The sequence below is a fragment of the Anas acuta genome, chromosome 3, assembly GCF_963932015.1.
Source record: "Anas acuta chromosome 3, bAnaAcu1.1, whole genome shotgun sequence".
Lineage (NCBI taxonomy): Eukaryota > Metazoa > Chordata > Aves > Anseriformes > Anatidae > Anas > Anas acuta.
Genome location: NC_088981.1, coordinates 23,294,322 through 23,321,050, shown reverse-complemented (window position 1 = coordinate 23,321,050; position 26,729 = coordinate 23,294,322). Strand labels below are relative to the sequence as shown.

Genomic DNA, 26,729 nt, shown 5'->3' with positions numbered 1-26,729 from the left:
TGCTGTCCCCGTGCAGCTCTCACACAGTCACGGTGCAGGCAGGCAGATAGGAAACACAGCTTGCAGCAGCGCACCTCGAAGCAGCGAGACTGAAACACCCGCAGAAAAAGAAAAGGTGTGCTCACTGGGCTGTAGCACACACCAGCAGTTTCCTCTACTGCTTCTGCAATTTTTTGGAAGCCTCTTGTTTTTCTTTATCTGCCACGTACAGCAGGAAGCCACGGTCTGTGTGCAGGCTTATCACAGATGATGATTTTTGCTTAGCAAGGCTGGAGATGAGTCACTTGCCACGCCAGAAGTGCCGTGCCAAGGACACCCCAAGGAGCCAAGGCTGCTTAGGTACCTGTGGATGTCCACAGGGCAAGAGGCTTGAGGGACACCCTCCTCTCCACACAGCTCTCTGCAGGTTATCTGACACGTTTGTGCTTGTTTCTCCTCCCTTACAGTGGGGCTGCTCCTCTCCCTTTCACGTCATGCTGGTGGAGCCTGCCCCTTGCAAAATGCTTTAAAATCATCACGGAGAGAGGGGTGCACTTTGCTGCTCCAGGGTAACTGACGGAGAGAGGAGTTTAAGTGCATTGCCCCCCAAATCCAGAGAGTTAATATAACCGCAGGCATCCTGGCTTGGAGCTGGGGATGCCAAAAAAAATGCTTAACAGCCACCTCTCACTCTTTCTGGCACCTCCCTCGAGGTGAGGGGGGAACCCGGGAAAGGATCACTGCAAAAGAGCCTGTAATTAATAATTCATCCAACCAGGATCTTAAGACAGTAAAAAAGAGTCTCTTTTACAGTATGATTTCTTTATGGTGGACATGTTATTACACTGTTTCAAGTTCAGTGAAGCCACCCCAAATTAGTCGCAAGGTCCAAATGCGCAGGTGCTTCATCATTAAAAAAACCTCTCACCCTTTGTATACTCTTATGTCACTGCTACCCAAAAAACACATGCAAGGGAATATCCTCTGGACCATCCTCTCCCCTCAGGCATCACCAAGCCTCTCACAGCCTGCAGCCTGGCAGCATGGCACAGTGACTGTCCTGGTGGCTGCTGGGTGCTTTCTCCAAAAGCTCTCCCATCCCCAGCACAGACTCTGAAACCACTGAGCACTGCTGTGCCTGCAGGCTAGGTGACCTGCTTCTGCTCTGCTTCCATCCTCGCTGCTGTAATGAGAACCTACACTTGGAAATGTTTGGAAAAGCACGGACTTCTTGCAAAGGAAGCCCATGGAGGTGAATGATTTGAGGTGTGTCACAGCCTGATTAGCAAAATCCATAAATCCTTAAGCCTCTCCTTTGAGCCACTGTGAAATAACCTTTAGCATAGATGTTGCTGAGGGCTCAGGTTCTCCAAATGCAGAGCTGACAGGTCTCAAGGTCTCCCTCCGGCTTGTTTACCTCCTATATACTTTTCTTATGTTGATTTTGCATTTAAAAGCAACAAAAGTGAAAAAATTACACCTTGTGGGAGCTTTATATCTGTCTACATGAGCTTGCCTGTATTTTGTAGGGTGCTGCTTGCTGTATGCGGAGGGAGATCCCTCAGTGTTGCTGGCAAAGGACATTCCCAGAAGAGAGGGGCAGGCGAGGGAAGGGCCAGCCTGGGAGAGGGCAGCACAAGGCAGCATCTGTATGGGGAGCTGGGCAGCCCCTGCCAGTGTGAGAGCAGATCTGGACCTGTAGGGAAGATTTTTGCACCACCCCATGTATTTAAGCTCTGCTGGCAGCAGCCGTGCTTGTTCTTTCCACGCTATAAATACAGGAGCAGGGTTTGCACGAGGTCAGGCTGGGGATGGATTCCACTGCTCTAATAGCAGGGAGCAACGCTTCATTCACTCGTCCCAGTGCTGTGTCAGCCCCATGTGGGGAGGTGACCCACGGCAGGTGACCTAGAGGCTGCCCCCAAAGCCTGTCACCTACTGTCCAACTCCCTCGCAAAGCTTGCAAAAGGGCCTGGGGTACAGCTGGTGCCCAAGCACAGCAGGGCAGCCAGGAGGACACAGCGTGCTCAGGACCAGCAGAGGATGGTAACATGGGAACGAGCAGGGCACTGAGGCCATGAACTCAGATGCCTATCTATTAAATATGTGTGTTAAATACGGTGATCACATGTTGAAGGAACACTGATCTCTCTCTGCAACTCCTTTTTTTTTTTTTTTTTCCCAGATCATAGAGAAAATAAATTTTGGTACACTTGACATATACAGGCATTGTCCAGGCTCACAAATTACGGACAAGCCAACTGTCTGTATGCACAATGACTGTTTGCTGAACATTGGTGTGAAGAGAAAAATGTCTCCTCTAACCATAGTTGATAGTCCCCACGCAATTCTGAGAATCGCAGAATAGTCTAGGTTGGAAAAAACCTTCAGGATCACCAAGTCCAACCATCAACCTGACCTACCAAGTGCCATCACTAAACCACGTCCCTCAGTGCCATGTCCACACATCTCTTAAATGCCTCCAGGGATAGGGACTCCACCACTTCCCTGGGCAGCCTATTCCATTGCTTTGCCACCTTTTCTGTGAACAAATTCTTCCCAGTGTCCAATCCAAACCTCCCCTGGTGCAACTTGAGGCCGTTAAACGAAGTTACCCAGCAGACACACATTTTATTTGAATGCTGAATCTGCCCTACTTCTGCGCACCAGTGTTTGTGATCCGCCAGGATTAGCCCTGCAGTTGGAGTTAAATGAGTATTTCTACACATTTATTTCTGGCTGAACAGCTGAGAGTGTCATTTCAGGTAATGATGGCTTGGCTCAGGGGAATACGCTGCAGAGTTGTAAAACTGCTCTCCTGGACAATATGAATTATGTGCGTGCTGGACAATGTGAATTCAAAATCTTAAGGCTGTATCAAGGGAAAGTGAATTAAGTTGTTTCACCTTCATGCTGGTTTGGACACCCAAAAAATACATTATCCGTCTTTGCTATCAAGAAGCCTGGACAAAGTAAAATTTACATCACTCCCCCCTGGACTGTTCCTGCTTATCATTTTAATTATGAGAATTCAGAGGCTGATGTCATTTTTGTGCTTTGATGTATGGGTGAAGAAGGAGATTATATATGGATGAAGAGGGAGATTTTGTTTTGGGGATGGAAGGTGGTTTAACTTACAGTAGGAAACTCTAACACTGAAAACTGACCTCTGAAATCTGATAGCTCGCTACGTACAAACGTAGAGCTACTCTAGACTGGGTCTGCAGAAGCAAGTTTCAAGGCTCTCAGAAACACTGAGGCAATTAAAGTCATTTCCAGTTCTTCTCACATACATTGCTAAATTTTTAATTGTCATCCATATGCACGCTGCAACGAAAGATAATTCCTGCCCTAAGGAATTGTCAAATCTAGGCAAAGGCTGGTGGAAGCATAACGTATTACAGGTAAACCACTTCCATATTTTAAAAGCATCCAATTAAGTATTAAAACATACCTGCAGAATCGCCCGGTACCTCGCCTGTACACAGATACTTCTCCGACTGCATTAGAGGAGAAACCACACGCATTCAGCAGGCAGCAGCGATGCCTGCTGATCAGTTTGTGCACCGTTCCCTCAATCTCTCTCTGGGGACCCTCGGGCCAGACTGCAATCCTCATGCTGTTTATTTTCATCTCGGCCTGCCCCAGCGACCACCTCGTTGGTTCTCTGGCAGCACACCTGCAGGGCTCTATCACCACCCGTGTTTTTAGTTGCAGGCTATCCAAGACCTTCTCAGGCGCCAGGATGATAAGCAGCAGAGCGGGCTTGTGTTAAGGCTACCTCGGTAGAGGGTAAACAACATTATCTTCAGGAGAAATCCACCTCGCAATCTCCTGGCATGCAGGAAGAGTGGGAATTGCGGCCGAACTAACTTTCCCTCTTTGCATCACAGTGGCCTTAATGTGTTTGTAGAAGGAGTTTAAAGACATGCTCCGATGTTTGCGGAGATTTTGCTTCTATTTTCTCTTCTAAATGCAGTCTCCTTTGAAATATCGAGTCTTGAGCCAATCCCTTAAGACTTTAATGAGAATTTTGCAAAAGTAATAAAATGAATAATGGCTTCGGGTTTTGGCCCTGGATAAAAACAACTGTTGTCCCTGTGACAGAAAAAAAATACTCCATTGGCAAGAAATATCTCTGTGGTCACCGACACAATAAATCATTTCATAAATCCCTGACCACTGATCTTTCAATTGCTTTGTAGTTTGAAACGGGTATAATGCATGCTTCAGAAAGCCCTTCATTACGCAGTTTTCCCGACGCAGCCGTTCAACCCCCTCACGCGACTGAGGCTTGTTTTTAAGGCAAAGCCCCAATGGGGAGCCGCTGCTGTGAGGCGCCTGTGGCCAGGCCGCGGGGGAGGCCTGCAGCGATGCTCACCCACAGCGGAGGGGAGGAGGAGGCAAAGTGCTCCTGAATGGGAAAATGGAGAAATGGGGATGGTGCTCTGCTCCTGGGGGAGCACTGCCCTTCTGGGTGAAACGGGTTTCTGGTCAGGAAGCGTAGCCACCGGTGTTTCTGTGGGCCAGCAGAGCGGTGTCCCGTTTGGCGAGGGGGCCAGGCCAGCCGGCCTGCAGTGTGCCGCCTGCCTCCTGGGCAGGAGCACCGGGGGAGCAGGCAGCAGCAGCTCATCCCTCCTCTTTGGGTAACAGCACAAAAATATTCACGAGGCATCCTCTACTTCAGCAAGTCCTCCCCTCCCTCGTGGCGTATTGGCAGACGTTACTGTGTTTGTGTGAAGCATCATCAATGCTGCTGACTCAGACAGTTCCCAGTGTGGTGCGACGGAGAGATGTCCTTACAATTAGCGGGACTCGGTCCATGCCTACTACTGAATGTTAAATACCAGCAGACTGGAGTGCTGCGTTGAAACTTCTGCCAGTGACTGCTCACACTTATCTTGTCTGCTGTTCTCTCTTGGAAACCTCTTCAGCGAGGAATTTTTTCTCCTGCTGGATGCTGTGTACCTACACAAATGCAGCAGCGGAGATCCCAGAGGGGAAAAAAAAAAAAATCCCTGAAAAACCTGCTGCATTTCATTGCTTTCTTGAGTTCAATATTCTGCTCCTGAGCTGCTTTAGCATCTCTTACTACACCAGTATTACCTCCTCTGGAGGGTGTAGATTGATTCATTTGTACACTGTGATGCTTCTCTTTCCCCCGTGCATTCTGCAAAGGAACAAAGCTCTTATCTTGGATATTTCAAGACCCATGAACCCACCAACAACGCAGAGCTCAGCCCCATGACGTCTGTTTCCTGTGTGATGCCTTTTGTTACAGTGCAGGCACATCTGAAACTGCAAGAAATCCCCATGTATGCCAATATGATGCTCTTCCCATCACTACTGAAAACTGCTTTTCTAATCTCCATCCCAGGAAAAAACAGGAGGGGTAGGATGGGCCTGGCCATACCTCCTCCTCTGAGATGCAGCGCTTCGCACGGTGTGCTGGCCATCGAGAGCGTGGAGGTGGTGTAACTAAACACAATGCTGCTGCATCGAGGAACAAGCCTGATGAAGCCTTTTAAAAGATGGATTAAAAATATCCAGTCTGTTTTTCTTCTGTGCTGGTGACCACAGCTTTACACAAAAGCACAAGGAAGGAAGTGAGGAAAGTGGGTTGTGGCGCTGCAGCACAGCAGCAGCTCTCTGCAGCTCCTCAGGCCAACACGGAGATCTTCGGAAATGTGTTATGACAGGTAAACACAGCACCAGGTGTATCAAGGGTATCGAGGGCAATACTGACAGTATCTCAGGGTGTCTCTTCATCTTTTCAGTTCAGACCCTATATGCAAACATCACACCTATCTACAAATAAGTATGTCACATATAAGGGCCGTGACTACGCTTCTGAGTGGGATGAAGCAAGACGGGGCTCTGCTGAGTAGCTGCCCAAAGCTGTGTTTGTTTTATGAGCCAGATTGAGCTGTACACAACTCACACTGATAGGAGTGAGGTTTACCAGATGTATGCCACAATTAAATTAATTGCTTGTGCTTATCAGCTGAGTAGTTTGCAGCGTGTTTTTTTCTCCTGACTTAAGGCACATTTATAATCAGAGGGGAGCTGATGCACAGGTGGCATTTTCTCCACCAACATGTCCACTTCTTGAAGGGGAAGCCATTTGTGTGTTGTTTTTTTTTTTTTTGTTTTGTTTTGTTTTTATAGAGAAATCCTGGTGTCACCTGTTGAAGCAGGACACTTTGCCATAGTACTGGAACACATTTCGCCACAGCCTCTCCCCAAGCTCTCGGGGCTCTAGGACGGATTCGCAGTGGTCGCACTGGGGAGGGAAGGGCGAGAGGGGGGGAGGACTGCCAGCCACCCCCAGCCCCGGTTGTGCTGTGCCTGTTCCCATTTTAAGTTCAAAGCCTTCCACATGGCAGCTGAGTGGGAGACTTTCCAAAATCTACAGGAGGCTGGGAAAGAATCCAGAATCCAGCGTAACGAGGAGTATCCTGCCTGAAACAGAAGAACTGGCAAGTAAGCATATGTGAAGCGTACCCCTCTTTGTCAGAACCAGAGCTGCTGTTTTGCAAACAAACTCCCCACCCGTTTGCGAAGCAGCATTCGCTGCCTGTCTGTGTAGGTGAGACTGTGCCAGCCCAAGGAGCTGACAGCAAGCCATCCCTCCTCCCCACACACTGCACCGCTCCCACCTTTCCTTCCTTTTTCCAGCACTGCTAACCCTTTTATCACGCACTGGTTCCTCAGATCCGAGACCTAGCAGGCTATCATATTGCCATGCAGATTGGTTTATTTTGGGGTCTAAAGATTCGTCATGGGCATGTCTTATATAGGACTGGGCCTTACATTTCTCACTGAGGTCCTTGCAACAATTTCTCTCCTGCCAAATCCCTTTCTGTCTAGCTCCTGCGCCCACATTCAGAATCCATTTCCTGTGGCTTTGGTTTGGCTGGGTTTTGTGCTCTTTTTCCCTTCTTAATCCCTCAGCTTTCTTTTTTTTTTTTTTTTTTTTTTTTTGCTTTTTTTCCCCTTCTTCTCTTCTGCCTGTAACAGCATTTGTATAACCTTACTTCTTCTGCACAGCACTTAAATGGCAACACCACAGGCCTGCCTCTAAGCTGACAGCACTCATTTGCAAGCATGGGAAGAGGCAGTGAAGGCCCCCTCCATTTAAACCATTACGGTATATGAAATCTCAAGCATTATAAAAGTTTCAGGCACACACTTTGTAAGCCACAGACATGCAGAAAAATTAGTTCCTCCAAAACTTCCCTCACAAGCAGAGAGGCAAATCCTTTGCTGCTCTGCGTTTCCCTTCCTGCAGTGGCTGTAATAACATCCAGCAGTAATTCAGATGAGCAAGAGGCTCCTGCTTTGTGTACAGCAGTGAAAAGCCAAAGGACGGAGCGGGCCAGTGCTTCTGGCAGAGCAGACACATGATAATTAAACAGCAGCAGCTAGATATCCGTCGGCGCAGGAATGGCATACTTTCCTGGTGAGCTGGCAGTGGCAGGTAATAAAGCTTGCATGCTTACACTTCCATTACGAATGGAGCTGCTAGGAGCCTCTCCTCCCCAAAGAATGCCGTAGCATACAGTGAAGTGAGTCTGTGGTCACTGGCGTTTCGCAGGCATCTGGCTGCACACTCAGCACACACTGGGTGTGCAAAGCCATGGCACGCCACCTGGGCAGCGCTCAAGGGCTGCTAAGGGAAGCAGGAGCCTTCTCACGTGTGCAAAGAGGGAGTCCCTGTGCTTTTAACACTTTTTGGACCACAAAACGAAGCCGTTCTCAGCAAAGAGAGATGGTTGCACTTACAAGTATGAGCCCCTAAGGTTTTTTGTGGTCAATATAAAATCCTCCCCGTTACTTCATGAGGTTCTTAGCTAGTACCTCATTGATTACTGCTGCTGTAACTCCTCCTAAACAGATGAAGTATTTCAAGCACTTCAGAGAAAAGTATGTCCCCTCTCTGCACTGACGTGTGCAGAAATGCCTCTCATACTTTCTGGATCTAGCTTATCTTTCCCAAGGGCTGAGGCATGACGTTTCTTGGTTATTCTTTTCCCTGGCACTTTGAATAGTGCTTCTGCCTTGCTCCAGAGGCGAGGGAGGTCAGGATCCTTCCCCAAACATTTTGCTGAAATTACAGGAGTTCAGACATACTATTAATGTTAACATTATTGATTGTCTTAGAACATATTTTTACTGCCTTGTAGTATTTACAGACTTTACTGCGAACCATCCAACTACTCCTTTCAGGCACATGTCCTTTGACGTAATGGATACAGTATAAATGCTTGAAATCTCAGGAGCTGTGAGGGTTTAGGACGCATGTGAAGATGATTAGTATTTCCTTCAGGAACTTCATGTTTCTGGGATATTCTTAACATCAAACTCTTGCATCCCTTGGACATTCAAAGCTCCCGAGGGACATAGGCAAGCTACAGTCCAGCCAAGTCCACTTATTCCCACAGTTCGCTTTCCACACCTCATTAAAAAAGTGATCCAAGATTTCTCTTCAAAGCTTCAGCAGCCCTGCACATTGAAAAGAAGCCTTTGGGAAACAAACCAGCATACGCTGTTAAGTGCACGCAGTGCTCCAAGAGGATTATATGGCAATAAGGAAGTATTTCTGTGCAAAAACTAAAAGAGAAAAAATATTTTTAAAAAGCATATACTTTAATATGCTTTTAAATACTTTAAAAAAGGCTTGCAGAGCAGCAAGCCTTTCTGGCATCATAGCAGTTACACTGGTATGGTTTAGTGCAGGTACACAAAGCAAAGCAGGGTGCACTGGCACAAAAAAAATTTGCAGCTCTACATGCAGAGTGCAGTTTTTAGTGGCAATGTTTATATCAACTGCAAAGTCATGTTCTACGTAGTAAAACCTCAGTATCAACCAGGTATAAACGCCAACCAAATTCACTTTACATGGACGCGCTTACATTTCCCCCTATCATTTCTCCCACGATTTTCCTTTGGACCTCTCTTTATCGCAGCCCTCTTTGTCCTTCCGTGCTGTACGTCTCTGTGCACTTACTTCCACAGCTCCTGAACCTCTGCACAGGTCTCGATGCAGACTGGAGTCCTCCTAGTCCTCTCACAACACTTATAGATCACAGTGACTGGTTTGGTCATTTAAATTCCAGTTTTCCTTCCAGCACGCACTTTCTCTTCTTCCTTATCTCATGGGTTAACAAAACAGCTGCAGCAGGTGGCCAATGCAGGCCCAGTTATTCCAGCAGGACAGGTGGGTGTTAAGCAATACTGTTACCTGCTTGTTCCTGCATTTTCATACAGGAAGATAGGGAATGAATACAATTTGGGAGAGGTATAATTTTGGTCTTACCATCAGACTGCCTCACCAGCCTATTTTCCATTGCAAAGAGGTCTCCCCAAGCATAGACTTTATTTTCCCCCACACAAATTCTCTCCGAGGCTCTTGCCCATTTATATTTATCAGAAATTTGAATTTGAAATCTACAGCCACCCCACAAAACAGGATGAGGCGCCTACATGTGTACGTCTGTCTTCCTTGATGCTGTTCTGGAGCAGCATGGTCACTCCTGACCCCAGGAGATCACTGCTGGAAGAGCTCCTCCACCTGAAGCAAAGGCCACCTCTGCGGACATCACATCATGCCATGGCTGGCCCCGGTGGTTTGAAGAGGGGTCTGAGGGCTCAGGTTTACCCCCTAAAATGAGTACAAAGAGCTGTCTGGTTTCCTTACTGCAGTCTCACTGGCCAAGGTGCAACACTTTGGGCTGGTAAACTTGAGGATTATTTATCTGCTGGCTGTGCTGCAGGTACTGGGCTGCTTCAAAACATTGCTCAGGGAATAATCCCAGCCCAGCAAACTAACTTTTCCCCCTCCACAAGCTGGAAAAGCAAAGGGCTGACCAGCACTGGGTACAGTACCGTGGGGTTTTAATCCCCGATTACTGGGTGTTGGTCATATAAACAAGCTAACAACAAAACAAGGAAAGACCCTAGCTGACATGACTATAGGAGGAAAAAAGGCAGGCTTCAAAATCTGCCTTCCTTTGTGTTTACTCAGCTTGAGTGAGGACAGACAGGCTGCAAAGCACACAGTGCTGGAAGTAGGAAGCTGGAGCACCATGTTGATTCAGACATTAGCCTGAATCCTGCGGTGACCCAGATCACAAAGATTAAAAGCGCCACAATCCTTGAACTAATGAAGTAGGTAAGTGGATAGGACTTAATGATGGTGTGATACTCGGGTTACAGTCTGTGTACTTCTTGCAATAAGGAGAAACTCTTTGGCTGGCTGACGAACCTACATTTCTGCCTTCCTCCCAGCCTGTCTGGAACTAGTGCTTACACATGCCTGGTGTCTCAATCCTGCCAGCAGTCCTGAGAGGGACGCTAGGTGCGAGGAACATGAGAAATGGCTTAACTTTCTCCTATCAGCTGCTCTTTTTTTTTTTTTTTTTTTTTTCTTTTTTTTTTTTACCACTGTAAGCTGTTTAACTAGGGCAGGGACAATTTCTTTTCATGGATTTGCATGCTGGATGCAAACCACAGCTCCTATATTCCACTGGAACCACTAGCTGCTGCTATGAAAAAAAAAAAAAAAAAAAAGTCATAAAGGGATGTGCAGTGAGAAAGTGCAGTGATTAAGTGATTACCTGGAAGAACAGCACAAATAGGAAGGTCAGGAGTCCAGTGATAAGTGATATCTAGTACATTTATGTGACAGTGATAGAGACAACAAACAAAGAAGGCACCAATAGCACTATCAGTTATCAAAGGAAAAATTACAGCACTATCAGCTCTGGGTGAGTGTGGAATCTCCATAGAAAAGCCTGTACCTCTACTATGATGCTCTGATAACAGACATAAACACTGAGACACTGAGCGATTAGGCTGCTGCTTTAAGGAAGATGATACAAACAAGTCACTTCAAACTTCGGACAGCCCCGAAATGCACCACAGCCTCTGCATCTACGTCCCGGCAAGCACAAGCAGCCAGAGCGTGTGGCAGTGGTGGTGTAAGGCATTCAGACAGCACAGCGGTGGGTGACTGCCACAGGCAGACTCAGGTACAGAAAACATTTCACAAGCTGCCATTGTGACACTCTCTGTCCTTTTTTTTTTTTTTTTTTTTTTCCAGATGGACCAAGCTGCAAGGGAGCTCATGCACTGGGAGAAGTTACTTGTCAAAAGCAGAGGCAATTAAAGAACAAGAAAAGAGGATTTTTTTCATTTTTCTTTAGGAAGAGACAAACCATGGGGTATGATGTATTACAGCAGGGCTGCCTAAGCCTTGGGAGATGTGATGGCAGTTCTGCAGCACTTCTGTGGACCAGCCCTGACTGCTCCTTAGTTCCATGAGCACAGAAGCTCGTGGGGCTCAGGATCCACATATGGGAGCACTCGGAGCCCTTGGGCTATGGCTTCACCACCAGAAATCCCTGAATTACAAACTGCATCTCTGTTAACTCTCCTTACAGACTAAACACATGGGGGATCCCCTCTAACCTCTGCAGGGAAGTGCATGTTCCAAGGCATGAATATGGCAGCCAGCCTGATAAGAACCGGCGTTTTGTAATCAGGGTAGTGAAGACTGCCATTAGTTCCTCAGCTTTCAAGTCTCTGTTTTGAAGAAGGTAACACCCCCAGCAACAACCAAAATGATTAAGACAGCAGAAACTGCAGAGCAGATGAGTAAATAATAACCACTTGACTCATTTCCTAACTCAGAGATGCCTGGAAGCCTAAATTAACAAGTCTTAGAGCAAAGGACTCTCAGCAATTTCACCTTTTGTTTTTATTGTACATAAAGAGAGAAAAGTCTGCAGGGAATGGACCTTGTGACAGTATCTTGCTTGGGCCACTTACAAAGAAGACTACACTTTGTGATACTTACAGTCATGCCGTGTCCTATACACAGTGCACGGTTAGGGGATGGATTGGCACCACACCTTCCCCACATGTGGGCACCACGTGGCGCTCTATCTATGGGCCCTTCTCACTCTCCCAGATGCAGAACAGCAGTGGTTTGGGTTGTCCTTTATCATAATGACCAAACAGATATTAAAACAAAATTTTCTTGCTGCAAGGAAGGCTTTAAAGAATAAATAGGTCTTTGGTAAATTGGTCTACGGATGTTGCCAGAACTTGAGCTGGACATTTCACAGATGATACAGGAGAAAGTTATTAAAAAGTCTTCCAAGGTGACCATGAAATCAGGTATTCTAAGTGCATATTCATGGAGGTACCTGCTGAGATATGAATTTAACTGTCTTGTAACCAGAAATGAGTCACTAAAAGTATCCCAAATACAGAATTCTTGTTAACTGTGGAAAAGAGCCCCAAATATCTGCAGCCAATAGGATCCTGATAACAGACAGCCTCTCAGATGGGGTAAATGGCTTCACAGTGAAAATATAGGACATGCTAAAAATACCAGACATTTTCTCTTAGCTATAAACCAAAGTGGTACAACTGGAATCATTTAAATATTTTTTTTATCCTCATGACATGACTGTAGGAATCTGGAAAGGATATCAACAAAGCGACTGGGGCTGGTGATCTGCTCAGGAGCCAGCCATAAACCAGTTAAGGACAAGACTGATGATAAGGCTCAGTCAACAGGTACTCTGCTACGTAAATAGGAGAGGGGCTGGGATCAGGGAGCACTGGCTGGCCTCCTCAGATATGAGGCTATCTATAACAGACAGACTTCACTGTGCGCAGACAGGCTTCATCAGGGTAGTTTCAAGCCTGGTAGGGCTTGCTCAAAAGACAATATATCAGAAATTGCATTATTTCTTAACCCCATAGTAATCTCAGATTAGCTTCAAAAGTATAGAAAAGCCAAGTTTTCTGGAACTTTTACAGAATATGCTGATTTCTAGCAGCCACTGCTGGCACCAGCCTGCTTTTCTTTGCATATATGTTGATTCATAAATGGTACTCAAGGATTTAGGAACCAAATCTACCACACTTCACAAATGCTATATTTCCCTTAAACTACAAAGAAACATAATTTTGTGGGTCTAAAAACATAAGTGCTATGTAGGGCTTGTGCTCATTCCTCAACAGGGGAAATATTATTAGCCTATCTAACACAACATGGCATTCTAGAGGGAAGCCTTATCCTGGATGTACCCACAGAAATTCACCACAAGTGTAAACACATGATAGAAACAATTCACCACACCTTGACAACTTGCAGTCTGGATGTAGGAGCTTAAGAGATAAAATGTTAAGGTAGATATATAAACTACTTTATTTGACTGTAACTTGAATGTCCAACAGAATGTCAATGTAGTCCCCAGTCAGCTAACAAATGACTTTGCTCAGAAATGAGGCCTGGGGAACATTATTCACAGTTTCAAATCATGGAATAAAAAAAAAAAAAAAAGAGATAACCTATATTATTTGTAAAAGCTGGTTGAGTAAAAGACCCAAAGAGCCTGAGCTTAACAAACCTGAGCAGCAGAAGGTAACTTCCAAATTTATGAATTAGTTGTTTTGCTCTTATGTATCACTCATTAGTTCTCAAGAGTTTATTGAAAATAGCAGCATTTCAAATTTGGGTAGAAAAATTATACCAAAATTATAACCAAAAATATACAGTGTACCTACAGTTTTGGAAATTATCAAGTGTGCTATTTTGAGTTACGACACTGGCAAGGGATTTGCAAACATTTTGGATGCTCCAGTAATTCAAAACAGGCATGACGTACTTAAAGCAGGAGGCTTTTCCAGCCATGTGATCCATTTGTTTAGGCCATGAGTCCAGGAGGCCTCTTACACAATCCTGTCCCCATTTGTCCTACCTCTGTTGCTTCTCGCATACATTTCCCGTGAAATTCCTGTTAAATTCCTGGTTGCCATTAGCATGACTGTGCATACACAGCCTGCTGAGTGAAAGCGGAATAGCCTTTCATCCAAGGTGGCACCTTCACCTTTCTCCCTCCCATTTTACTGTATCTCTCACTGGTGGAAATTTTAACTCCATCTGACTCCAAACATTTAATCGAGCCTCTTAAGCATCGGTGCCTAATTGTCCCCTGTTCACCAAGAGCCAGGCCCCGCAAGAATGTGATTTCAGCTCATCAATGAACTGCCTCTCTCCAATGACCATAGAGAGAGCATAGATCCCAAATTCAGGTGTCATGGTGATGTGTGCCAGATTAGTTTGTGTGTAGCAGTCATATGTGTTAATTAACATCAGCACTGGGGTCTAACATGTATCTCCTTTGGAAAAATTACTGTATTTCAGTGGGCTTATCCAATACCCAGGATGATGGGCCTGGAGCGATCCTGAAATACACATCCAATTAACCAGATGCAGAAGTTGTATACATGGTGTAGAAGCGTGGTCTCTCAAGCCTTTGTAGAAAAATTGTCCCAGAAAAACGATCCTTCATAGACTCAGATGAGTTATCATCTAAGAACCCCATGGCCAGATACAGTCTTCATGAAAAGCAAATGTGCTAGGTTGTTAAAGAGGGGCAATCTAGATCCTAAATTTTCCTATCTGAACCAACATACAAATGAGCACTCAATTAGGATTGCTCTCTGTGAGAAGACATCAATATTCAACACGATGGAGTGTTTTCACCACTGTGTTTGTCTATAATTCATTTGGGTCCTGGACTCATATCTGTTTCTTTCCTGCATAGTTGTTGCATATTAAGCCAGTGAACACAGCCCACAGATTTTGTTTTATGTGCTTAAAACCTGCTTGCAGTCATGAGGTTTTAAAATTCACACTTCTTTTCAACTGCTGAAGCAATACGCTGGGACAACATATCACAAAAGCAAGGCCAACTGCTTTCCAAAACGAGATGTACCATGAAACAAAATAAATTGCAAAGAGAAATGGACCACTGTGAAAGCAGAAGGAAAATAGTGCAAGGTAATAACATAAGCAATCAAAAAAGCAAGCAAAAAATATACAAGCACTCACACCACTCTTCCAGTCCACAAAATACTCAAATAGGGACAGCAGTATTCAGTGGAAACTGCACAACAGCATCATTGTCCAGCTGCTTTGTTCTTCTCCTGTAAATATGGATCTAATGTCCAACACTGCAGTTCACTGTTAGAACATAAGGAACCAATGCTGGCCACACACCATGAATCATAGCGAGTTTTCATCTGTATTTAACATTTTTGGACTTTGAACAAACTGACCGAACAGCTAAATATACAATCCGGTTCCCATTTCTAAAATCCCATTCCTGGCAAAGCCAGCAGTTCACAGCAGGTGATGGCTCTCTGTGAAGATACCAGTGCCTTCTCTTTTCTAAAAAGATGTGATGCAAGCTCCTACTGATTGGCAGGGATGTATATTCAAGCAGACAGTTTCTCTGAGCTATCAGTTCTCCCTTCTGTGCTGTCCAGATATGAGAGCAGAAATTTAAAAGTTAATTACCTCAAAATTTTGCTTCCTTAAAAATATTTCGTGAGATTCTGACTTCTTGCTCCTGGTACAAGACTGTGAAGTACTGTTGCTGCCTGCATTTGGTCCTGAATGGCACTGGTTGAAGCAAAGAGTTACGGCTGTATCTTCTTTCTGGCCCTAACGATAAACCAGGAAAAAGAAATAAAAGGTGGATTTTAACATCAAAATTACTACATATATGACAGCTTTTCTGAAAAATATAAAGTTACACACTGGAAATCCACTCTGACTTAACAAAAACATCACTCCAGGATAAACTGATAATTATGAATAAGTGGCTGCAAGTAATTTTGAATAGGTAGCTGCATAATACTATGCAGACAAGGTTGATTAGACTTGGAAATGTTTAAATGGGGCATGTAGACTGGCTCCATATACTATGAAATTGAGGTTTTCTGTCATGCATAAAGCCAAGTTCAAGCATCCAAGATCCATAAGGCAAGTCTGGAAAATGATAATGATTCTTCCATAGTCGTGTAACTGTGTAATTTAGAAGCTTCACCAAATGCTGCTAATCTTACAGTACATTTGGAAATGCCGTACAGTGAAAATAAAGTGAATCCAAAAACCAGGATATTTGGGGTATCCAGCATATATATCTTCCTAATGGAAGGTTCCAAATGGTCCCATGGAGCTCCAGGGCAGTTGTGGTGGCCAGGGCTGGGTACAGGTGAGGTGTAGTTCAGGCAGGGCTGAGCACACAAGGGGATCGGGCTGAAGATCTAGGATCCTGTGGGGCTGATCAGGACAACGATGGCCAGCTGTGCTCAGCACTGCATTCCTCAAGGTCTCCCTGGCTGCCACGTCCAGCCTCACACTGACTGATGGGCTAGAATATAAAATGGAGGTCACATTATTATTCCTGGAAAAAAACAAACAAACAAACAAACAAAAAAAAAACACCTGATGCTAGCTATATATTTGCCTTTGTTCTCAAGGAAATGGGACTTACACAATCACACCGTCTGTTGGCGCGGCCGTTAGATTTACCCCTACAACAAATCCTGAGTCTGTTGGTCAATTTTAACCACATCTGACAGAAGGGCAAGGTTCTTAAAGATAAAAGCTCTTCCAAAGTCAAACAAATATGCACATGGGTTGCAATGAGGAGACCACAGCAGTTACCTCAGTGTGAGAATCAATTGCCACGAGAGCTCAACAGCCACAGGGCCCTGGGGACAGTCAGTGCATGTGTCCTGTATGGGCAGCCAACGTGCAGCAGACCTCAGAGCCACCACAGAACTGGCTGTGTCCTGCCCAAAAGAGCACTGGGGCACTGGGGAGGTCATAAGGACTCATGGGGGACACTTCTGGTTTGTGAGGCTCTGTGGGACATTGGACACCTACCATAGGAAACCAGGCTGCATCAGCTCTGCTACTCAGCTTGCTGTTCCTTTCTTTAAATTAATCTACAGAAAATCCTTGTTAAAGGTCACAACAACAGAGCCAAAGTTGGCACGAATATGTTGTCAAAAGCCAACATTTTAAAAGGCTGATAGTTTCAAATGCATCACGCTGTGACATTAAAACATGACAGCATTATACTATACTAAAATAACTCCCGATGCTTACATAATCTGTAGATTAACATTCTGAAGCTCTCACTAAAAATAAAATAAAATAAAATAAAATAAAATAAAATAAAATAAAATAAAATAAAATAAAATAAAATAAAATAAAATAAAATAAAATAAAATAAAATAAAATAAAATAAAATAAAATAAAATAAAATAAATCCTACTGCCTTATTAGTTTTGGAATTTTATGTTAATAAATGCACATGAAACAATGAGTAAAAACTGAAGAACACAGAAACTCAGAATCACAGAATAGTTTGGGTTGGAAGATCATCTTAAAGACCATCTAGTTCAAACCTCCTGCCATGGGCAGCATAAGCACTTTTATGCTGTTTTTCCTTTGAGAAAATGAACAAGCATCTTAGGAAGCTGTTATTCCTGAAGGGAGCAGTAAGAGAAATTGGGTGAGCGTACTAGCATCAGTTTGCAGTGCTATCTTCTATCTTTGAAAACATCGGAAAAATGTGTATTTCCTCACTTTCCCCATCCTCACCAGCATCTTCTGTATAGAACCACCAGGAAATCATCAGGAAAGCAGTACACCTTATGATAACAACCATGAGAGGATGTGGTCTGTGCTCTTGGGAAAGCACAGAATCGCCAATTCTTGTCAGATTGGCTCAGGAGGAAGCAGAATGGAAAGTTTTAGAATCTGGATAGCAACTGTGAGAACAGCACTAAGATTATTTTAACCACTTGCTAACTAGAATTGGGAATGTATGATTGTTTTCTGTAGAAGAAGAAAGTGGGTCCAATATTACTTTGTTAGTTTATAAAGATGAAAAAAATATCTCTCAAAATGTCTTTGAATGCAAAAGGAATCAAGCAGCAGGGGAGGCTTTGCTCACAAATTCAACCCCCTTTGACGGTGGCATTCTGCCCAAATGTTATCTTTCATTTTATTATTTTTAACATTGTCAGACTAATGGCACTTTTGTGGCTGTGGCCATCATCTTCTGACTGCCCTATCTCAGTTTCTCTTTTTTGTGTGTGCCCTTCCTTCCAGTAACACAAACCTTTACCAAAGAGCAATCAAACCTCTTTAACTGCACAGGCTTCTGCTTTGGAAAATAGCCCATGCTATTTCAGTTATCTGATCCATAAAAGATCACTTTCCTTACCAAGTTATTAAAATTTACCTAAACTTATTAAAATTACTTATGCCTCTGAAGGCCTAATTAATGTTTAGACACAGCAACATGATAGCAGCTTGCAATCTGATTAAAGACACTCAGCATGATAAAATCTATGAAAGTAACACAAAGAATTTCAACTCTGGTCTGCAGAGTTAACAGCAACATTAAATCACATAGCACTACAATTCCTACAGTGACAGATTGTTTGCACTTAAAAGAGGTCAGCGAAAACAGCAAATGTCATACAGTAAATATAGAGGGATGGGGGGCAGAAAAATAAAAAGAAACTTATTAAGACCGAAGAAATCACCATATTTGCAACTAATGTAAATTAGTATATCTTCAGTGTAGATGATGAATTCAGTTGTGCAATGGAGCTAAAAAATTGGCTCAAAACAGTTATTAGAAAATGGGATGGTAATAAAAGAACAATGGGGAAAATAAATTAATGAATTAAAACTAGTTCCACTCTGAAATATCCAGCAAAAGAAAAATAATAAAAATAATAATAAAAAATTAAATAATGTGCTTATTACTTAATAATTAACTCAGATGAACAGACCATTCTAATATCACAGTGAATTCAGTCACTACACTCCTCCAAGTGCTGCTAACAGTTTCCTCTTGTTATCTGCACAAACTTCCACATATCTTCAGACCCCACAGTGCTACTTGCCAAAACCATGAAGTGGCTGGGCTGTGGTACCCAATTTCTAGGGCATGACAAGCAAAATGCCAGTGTCTGGGAAGGGTTCCTTCCTACAGGAAGAACAGCTGGGCAAACTGAAGCAAAACACATGTGGGTTTTGCAGCTTGGTACTAGCAGTGACCTGGACAGGGAGTAACTGTAGGTTGTGCAAGCCCATAATGCAAATAAGCCTGAGCTGATTTCCAAGTGTTTCATAGATTAAGTACATTTCAATACTGATAAATTAAACTCTTCTGAAACCAGTTCTTGGCACCGAGGTTAACCTGCTTGGAAGAACCAGTGTTTGTTCCAGAAAACTCCCTTACCCTCAAAACCAAGTCACTACTTGTACACTGCACAATGGGGGCTTGGTAAGGTCAGACTGGGCAAGGCGCTGTTCCTGCTAAACAGTGACAGAGATGGTAGAGCCCCAGTCCCTGGGAACAGACCTCACACCGTTTACTTGTACAGTTATAGCCACAGTTGCCAGCTATCATCATGAATCCTTTTCTACAGCTCCATCTTTGGAGGTACTTCGGCCTTTAGAAGTCAAAGGCCTGCGCAGATCACAGCCAGCAGGCAGCCTCCAGAGAGCAATTCAGTCTCCCCAAGATGTGACTTTCCACTTCAGAGTGCCTATTTTGCTCCTCTGCCTCCCCAGAGAGCCTGGGTTAGCTGGGCTCCAAGTGAGGTGCTCCTGCTAGGTGCTTACAGCCTGTTAGGATCAGGCTGTGCCAAGTGGCTGGGCGGCTGTGCGAGGCAGAGGTCATGACCACGCAGACTTTGTACTGAACTCCAGAACAAGTGACTCTGCACTAGGTTCAGAAAAGAAATATACAATTGTGCACAGAATAATAAGCCTCGACCATATTTTCCAGTCCCTGGTTTCCATAGCACTTTGCAGTACTACTTGGCAGTACATCAGACATACTCTAGCATTTCTATAGGCTTCTTTTTGTATCCTACTGCTCCTCCTCAAAATCAAGGTGGCTTTCTTTACATTGTAGGGTCTCACAGTTGAATCACATCCCTTTGCTACTGCTTCAAAAAAGTGCCTTTCCTATTCAAAACTTTTGAAAGACCTTGTAAATCTTCCTCTTCGTTCTCTCTGTGAGCCCTTTTGAAACTGCCAGTCTTTTTTAATTTCTGTTCCTTCTTCCTGTTTGAGAACTTTCCACGTTATCTGGTACAGTCATTAAAGTTAATTACTCTTCACTCTGACAAGCATGTGGCATAGGCCCAGTCAGCAAATGGTCTGTTCCACATTAAAAATACAACATATTCATAATAACTTTGTCCAAGATTCATAAAACGTGTGTAGAGCATACTGGTCACCCCAAATGCCTGGGATCAAATAGAGTTTAAATATTGTTTTAAATGGATGTTTTAGTTTTCTTTCTTTTTTTTTTTTTTTTTTTTTTTTTCCTAAGATAAATTACAGGACTCACTTTTGAGCCTCCTGTAGTCTCATAAACAGCAGCTGAGCAGCCCAGTCAATCAATACAGATATCTAAATAAGACTTTGGTAACAGTGACTTTGAAGTTTCACTTTTTTTTTTCCTTTTTTTTTTTTTTTTTTTCTCCTACAGAAAAGGTAGGCAATGGTAATAATAAAGCTGCAGAAATACATATCAGAGTTTGAAATCCTCACTGCCCTATAGGACAAACAAACACTAAAGAGGTTTAAATGAAAACAGTATCGTAGTGTTTAGTAATTTCCTGCATAGACAGCAGTACATTCAACACTGGACTACGGTGAGGACACTCCTTAAAGAGTTAAGTACTGCTACATTCTCTGTGCTAAAAATTGCTGAAGACAAAACAATTCACAATTCAGAATGCATATTTGGAGGTAGGAATGGCATAAAATCAGATATATGAGGTTATTATAGCAATTTGTCTATGTCATTTTGAAGATGCAGGGAATATTAACAGCAGTTGTCATAAGAAGTGATCCCATCTTCTACTCTTCAGAGTGATCTAGAAAAACAGTCGAGGACGCCCATATCAAATAAAACAGGAATACATCTTTTAACAATACCTTTTTTTTTTTTTTTTTTTTTTTTTTTTTTTTTTTTTAAGACTTCAGTTTGCACAATGGAAAAAAACAGGCATAGATTTCACAGCATGACACCTGACACATGGCCCAGTACAGCTGTTGACATGGACAGAATAAAAAAAATACTATGCAAGAAACTCAGGGCACGGCAACAGCACTTACAAAAACTCTCCTCTCACTTAAACTTCTTAACAGGCAAAAAAAAAATAATCCAAAAAATCAGAGTAACCATTCTTAGGCTAGAGACAAGCAAGAAAGTCTGTGTAACAAAGCCTATTTTTGGAAGTCACACTACTGAAATCAGTAACAGTACTGAGTATTTTGGGATCAGTGGAGATCTGTTTTATCAAGGCTTATGTTGAAAGAACACCTAATACTTTTCTGCCTTATTTTTCACATCCTTTATCAAGTATCATCTCAGGTGCATTGAAATTATTTTGTGAGAAACACATTCGAAATGTCTTAATTCTACAAAGTAATCCAAGCCCAAACTCAATTACGATTTTCCTTGATTGCCTTAATTTTTCAGCTATGTAATGCTCTCCCATTGCATGAATTTCTAAGCTGCCTCGTTATTTTCTGTGCAGTATTTAAGGCTTGAAGATGTACCACTAGTGGTGGCTGCCCAGAACACAAGAAGTTTCCACAAGCACTGGGATAATGAGAAGTCAGTGCATACATGCATCCTATTAATGCATGATGCATTCTATGGAAAAGATAATAGCTTTTATTTTTTTATTATTATTATTTTTAATTGCTATTATTTTAGGACAAGGAGAGTAAATTCCAGCAGAGTGTTAGAATTTGTTGCACAGGTTCCCAACAAATGAATGCCTATAGTACAGGAGCGATGGGAAAGGCAGGACTCATGCCAGCTCTGTGCAGAGATGGTTCAGGGCAGACTCATATGAATATGAATATTTCCATCTTTTGGGCCAGAATCATCCTGGCTGCAGCCAGGGGAAGTGGTGGTAGCACAAGTCACCACCTCGGTAAGAAAGGGAGGAGAGGCAGCAGGAGCAGCCCCACAGACAAGAAGAAGCAGGGCACAAAAATGCTGAGGGCAACTGGGGAAGCAAGGACGCAGTGTGTGCAGTCCTGCAGGGCACAGAAGTGAGGGGGTGGCATCAACTGGTGCCAGCTTCAGAAAGGCTGGGAACCAGTCCTTTACTTGGTACCCTGCTCACTGAGGGTATCCGTATGGACCATTTCAGTACCTTGCAGAATGGCGCAGCAAATGCATCTGTCTTTGTTTTTTGGTGTTGAAGATTGCAAGGATCTGAGAGAGCAGACACCAAACTCTGCAATTATTAGGCAACTGAAACGGCATGGTGCAAAGGAGCATTCCAGACCCTTTCATTCTGCTCAGTTGAGGGACTGTCTTGAACTCAATTTAATCTTGAACAGAAATACCAGAATAGAACATACCGTATAAAATTAAATACAAATTTGTCATGTAACATAATGCAGTGGTGGGACACTAGAAGCAATCAGACAGGCAAAGGCTATGGAGCTGGACACTGGCAGCAAGACGTCTAACCCAGGCCAATGTACTCAATGTGATGGAGGTGTCCTGCTCTGAAGTATACATATTTCAAAAGATCTTAAGATTTATACTCAATATGTATATTTAAGACCATATATATACACATAGTCCTAGTCCAGTTCTATCCCTGTATATATTTAATGTTTTTAACCGGAGCAGAGAGATCAGGATCATGGGTTGCTTTTCAAACCAGTCCTCTCAGAAGAGCATTGAGACTTCCAGATCCGTTTATAGTTCTGCTGCCTACCTATTGTGTAAGAAAATGTATGGCTTTACTTTCCAGACACCAATTTTAATGATAATTTTAAAGGAAATGTATTATTTAAAAAAATTTTTAATTTCAGAAAATGGCACTCCTGCATATTTACATTTTTTATTACAATATCTGGCCTTTGGGATCATTTGAAGAATTGGTCCTTAATGACATGTTAGCACATTTTATGTCAATGTAACTTTGATGACTTTGGTGGTTTTATGGTCTCCAAAAAACAGAGTAGAGAAGAATCAGGCTACCAGTTTTCCACAAAGGAAAAAAATGGAAGAGATTTCTGACATACTCCTGTGTGGGGGCATACATTACCAAATGGTTTAGCTTATTTTTCCTTTAAGGTCTGCCTTACTTTCAAACCAGTTAATCAGTGAGAAAGAATCTAGGAAGGGATTACAGAGGTTCTTGGTTATTACTACAATCTTTCTGCTTCCCCTCAGACAATTCTGAGGTCTACTAAGATGGAAAATAGTCTGTGATTATTTTTTTTTTTTCCTTAAAAGCTGGCAGCTTTTTAATGAAGAGATAGACTGCAGTAGCATGTGCAGTCACTGCAATCTGTTCTGATCAGTGCTGGCTAATTAAGACCTTAGCTAATTTAATTTTGAAAGATGGTTTGAGTTAGAATCTGAAACCCCTTGTTTAGTAATACAAATGAGAACTGAAAACATATGTTACTCACAACGGAAAAGGAAACAGTGCTTGTACAACTGATCTCGGAGGAGGCTGTAGGTGTCAATGACAGCAGTTAATTTTACAGTAACAATTCTGACTCAAGGCAGACTATAGTCTCCTAAAGTGTGCAATAACCTACTGGCAAACTCCGGTGCTTGAAAAAGGACACCAGAAATGAGAAGGCTGAAGTAATAAGTGGTGAGAGTGAATGGAAAAACTTCAAAAAAGGTTTTATTCCCTGTGAAGTATCTTTTTCCAGAGAAAGGGCAAGGATGCAGTTTTGCTTCATCTGAAGAACCGTCAGTATGAATTTCTATTAGTTTGACTGGCAACATGCAACATTTTTCCAAATGTCTTGAATCACTGCCTGTGCTAAGCTATCAACAGGCTGACAAGGTGTGCTGCTGCTTCGTGGTGTTCTTCTCACGGGCTAGTGGGGCTGCGCACAGGCAGCTCGTACAGCACAGCTCCTCTGTGTTGTAGTGCGGTTTGAGCCAGAAGAATATTAAAGAGGGGCCCTTCATTTACTTCGCCAGTAAACTATCTGGGTGTTGTCCATGATGAAGATGGGATTTAGAAGAAATGCAGTTAGGAAAGGTGATGGCTTTGGCAGTAAGACTGGCCTAGAGAGTGCCATCCCTCTCCACCTCCTTGGTGGAGTAACTTCTGAAGCTGTCTTTGCACTAAAGCCAGGGCACCTTCTCACTGCTTGGTAAAACTCACAAGCTTTAGAATATATATTGAATGTCACTCAGTATAAAATTTCTGACTTTTAATGCTTTTACGTGGCCACATAAATATAAGTATGTCTACAACAAAATTCCAAGTTGGTTCCCCTTACACTTGGCTGTGATTGTGATCAACTCATTTTATGCTGCTACAAAATGTTATATAGTACAAAAATATGGTTGGCTCATCTTTTAAGAATATTCAAACATGTTTAATATTCTTGACATTTGGCTACCTGTTTGCTTTCACAAAACTCTTTCTTGAAAGTGAAAATACAGCAATATTTTTCTGGCACTGTTTAACTTTCTGATTCTTAAATAGTAAAGCAATGCTGCTATTTAGATTGCAAGGACAGCAGGAGGAACATTTACTCTATTTAAATCTTCCCTTTCTGAAAACATGGTTTATTTATTTATTTAGAATATGTGGAACACACTTGATAATAGGTTTTGTAAAAAACAACAAAGGGATCAAACCAGAGTTATGAACTGAAATTACCATAACAGTATGAAAAGGCTGATATTTCAGAGCTAAAGACATGTTGTGTTGATAGCTGGTAATTCATATGGAATTTGTCTTTTCCAAACATGGAAAAGTTGCACATTGTCTAATCATATGAAGTTTTATTTCTCAGAAAATCTTTATCTTTTTAAATGTTGTTGACTTAAGACATTAGAAATGATTCCAGTCTACAGCAACGAAGGGAAAAAATCAGTTGTTAAACATGTCTGACTCCTGGAGATAATTCAAATGGAAAAAAATCCAGGTCATTGGCCTTTTTAAATAGACCCCCGGCAATATTTACTCCTCCATAAATAGCACAGTCACATGAAATAAAACTGTGTTCAGTAAAGCCTGCAAAACAAAAGAACAATTTACAGACTGAAACGCAAACTGTGGCTCATGTGTTCACTGGGTAGGATTAAGTGAGCTTGCTGCACGGTCTGTGCTTAGTGCCTGTGGTGTCAGATCCGCTGGAAGGAGAGCAAGTCAGGTCACCTAAGGGGCTCCATCCTTCTGCAGAAAGGCTGGGACTCTGCTGTACACAGCGACCTGTGAGAGACAGCTCCTGCTGTAACACCAGGCTTCACTGCAGCAGAAACAAGTGCTGCTTCCTCTACCATCATGACTAAGAGCACACCTACATAAGGAAAATTCTCTGGCATTACTACGCTGCTTTAATTTGACCACTATGGCTCTATTGCTATAGTAAAGGCGGTAAATTTCCCCAAGGTAGACAAGTCCTAACATGGAGATGTGTACTCCTGAAACGCAAGAAAGGCTGTTTACTTCATCTGCTGGCAAAAATAAACCTATGTTACAGACAAAAAGAAAAACAACTAATTACTATAAACGTTATTAGATCTCTCAAAAGCTCATTTCAATCTCTTCTGTGGGCTTATCCACAATCCTGACTTTCTCTCTCTCTCTCTTTTTTTCCCCGCAAAGATTCAGCTCTGGGAATCATTTTACTGACAGCAGTCTCTTTTAAAACTTTTCCAGCTCTGAAAGCTGTTGAGTAGAACTTGAAAACATGAAACAACTGCACACAAAAGCTTCATAACCTATATGACAAATTCATAGAATCCACAAGCGCATATGACTTGATTTTAATCATTAGCCAGTGAGTGGGGGAATGGGTTATAATTATTCAATATTTAGGACTCCTAAAGTAATAAAAAACACCCATTCTGCTTTTCCAGCATTTTTTTTCAATGTCCCTGAAAAGCTGTGGTTTGAAACCAAGGAGTGACAGAGAGGGGACAAACTTGCACATGATGGTTGTCAGGACACTGGCTAGCAGACTGCAGAGAAATGGCTGTTGAAGAAGACTTGGCTCTTTGTTTCCAGTTGTTAAATCACAGTAGGGACATGTGAAAATATAGAAATTATGTTCTGCTATTATTTGCCAAGTAAGAAATTACTATTTCTGACATGGGAATAGAATTACAACTTAAGATACAAAACTAACTCCTTATAGCATATGCTATGCTGTCAAAGCGTTCGGAAACTCTGGTACAGTGAACTCTTTCCACCTTGGATTTACTGAGAGACTTACACTTCTCTTCATTTCTCTTTGTTACAGCCAACATATCTGGTTCGCATCTCTTGGCCATGTTTTATACTCTTCTGGCTGCCACATTCATTAAGTTTCCAAGAGCAGCTGATTCTTAGCATGCAGTAATTCTTGTTAGCCTGCTGAGAACTTGACAGAATAAACCTTGCTGTTTGTTTGTTTAATTCCCTTCACTGAGCATTAGGAATTATTTCTGAAAGAACTCTAGCTTCCAGGTGTTCGCTATTAAATGCAAACATTTCATAACAGAAATACTTCCTTTTTATTTTCTAAATGTTGTGTTGAACAAGCTTTGTAGAAGACTGCAAAGCTGAGGAGAGTGCTAGCTGGCATTTACAAAGGCCTGGGATTTCACAGACAAAAGCGTTTAGAAAGTAGTAGTAGTAAGGCTACAGTTGGGTGGTTTTTTGGTGGTGGTCATTTGGTGTTTTTTTATTTTTATTTATTTTATTTTTGGCATTTCAGTGAATAGGGGTGCCACTTTTTACATTTAAAAATACTACAAATCCACTCTTTTTGCTTAAGATCTTTCCCCATTTTACATATAAAATGCAGGGTGATCTTTAGCACAGACAACAGATTA

At 42.7% G+C, this 26,729-nt stretch overlaps 1 long non-coding RNA gene across 1 annotated transcript in view; it reads right to left on the bottom strand.

The window, feature by feature from the left end:
* LOC137853604 (uncharacterized) overlaps positions 1-16,220 on the bottom strand; it is a 36,766-nt gene extending 20,546 nt beyond the window's left edge. Inside the window, exons 1-3 of the long non-coding RNA XR_011094590.1 lie at positions 15,935-16,220; positions 15,362-15,508; positions 3,434-6,441 (exon numbers count right to left, since the gene is read on the bottom strand). This is a non-coding gene — a long non-coding RNA (uncharacterized lncRNA). The remainder of the gene's footprint in view (positions 1-3,433; positions 6,442-15,361; positions 15,509-15,934) is intronic.
* Positions 16,221-26,729: the final 10,509 nt, after the last annotated feature.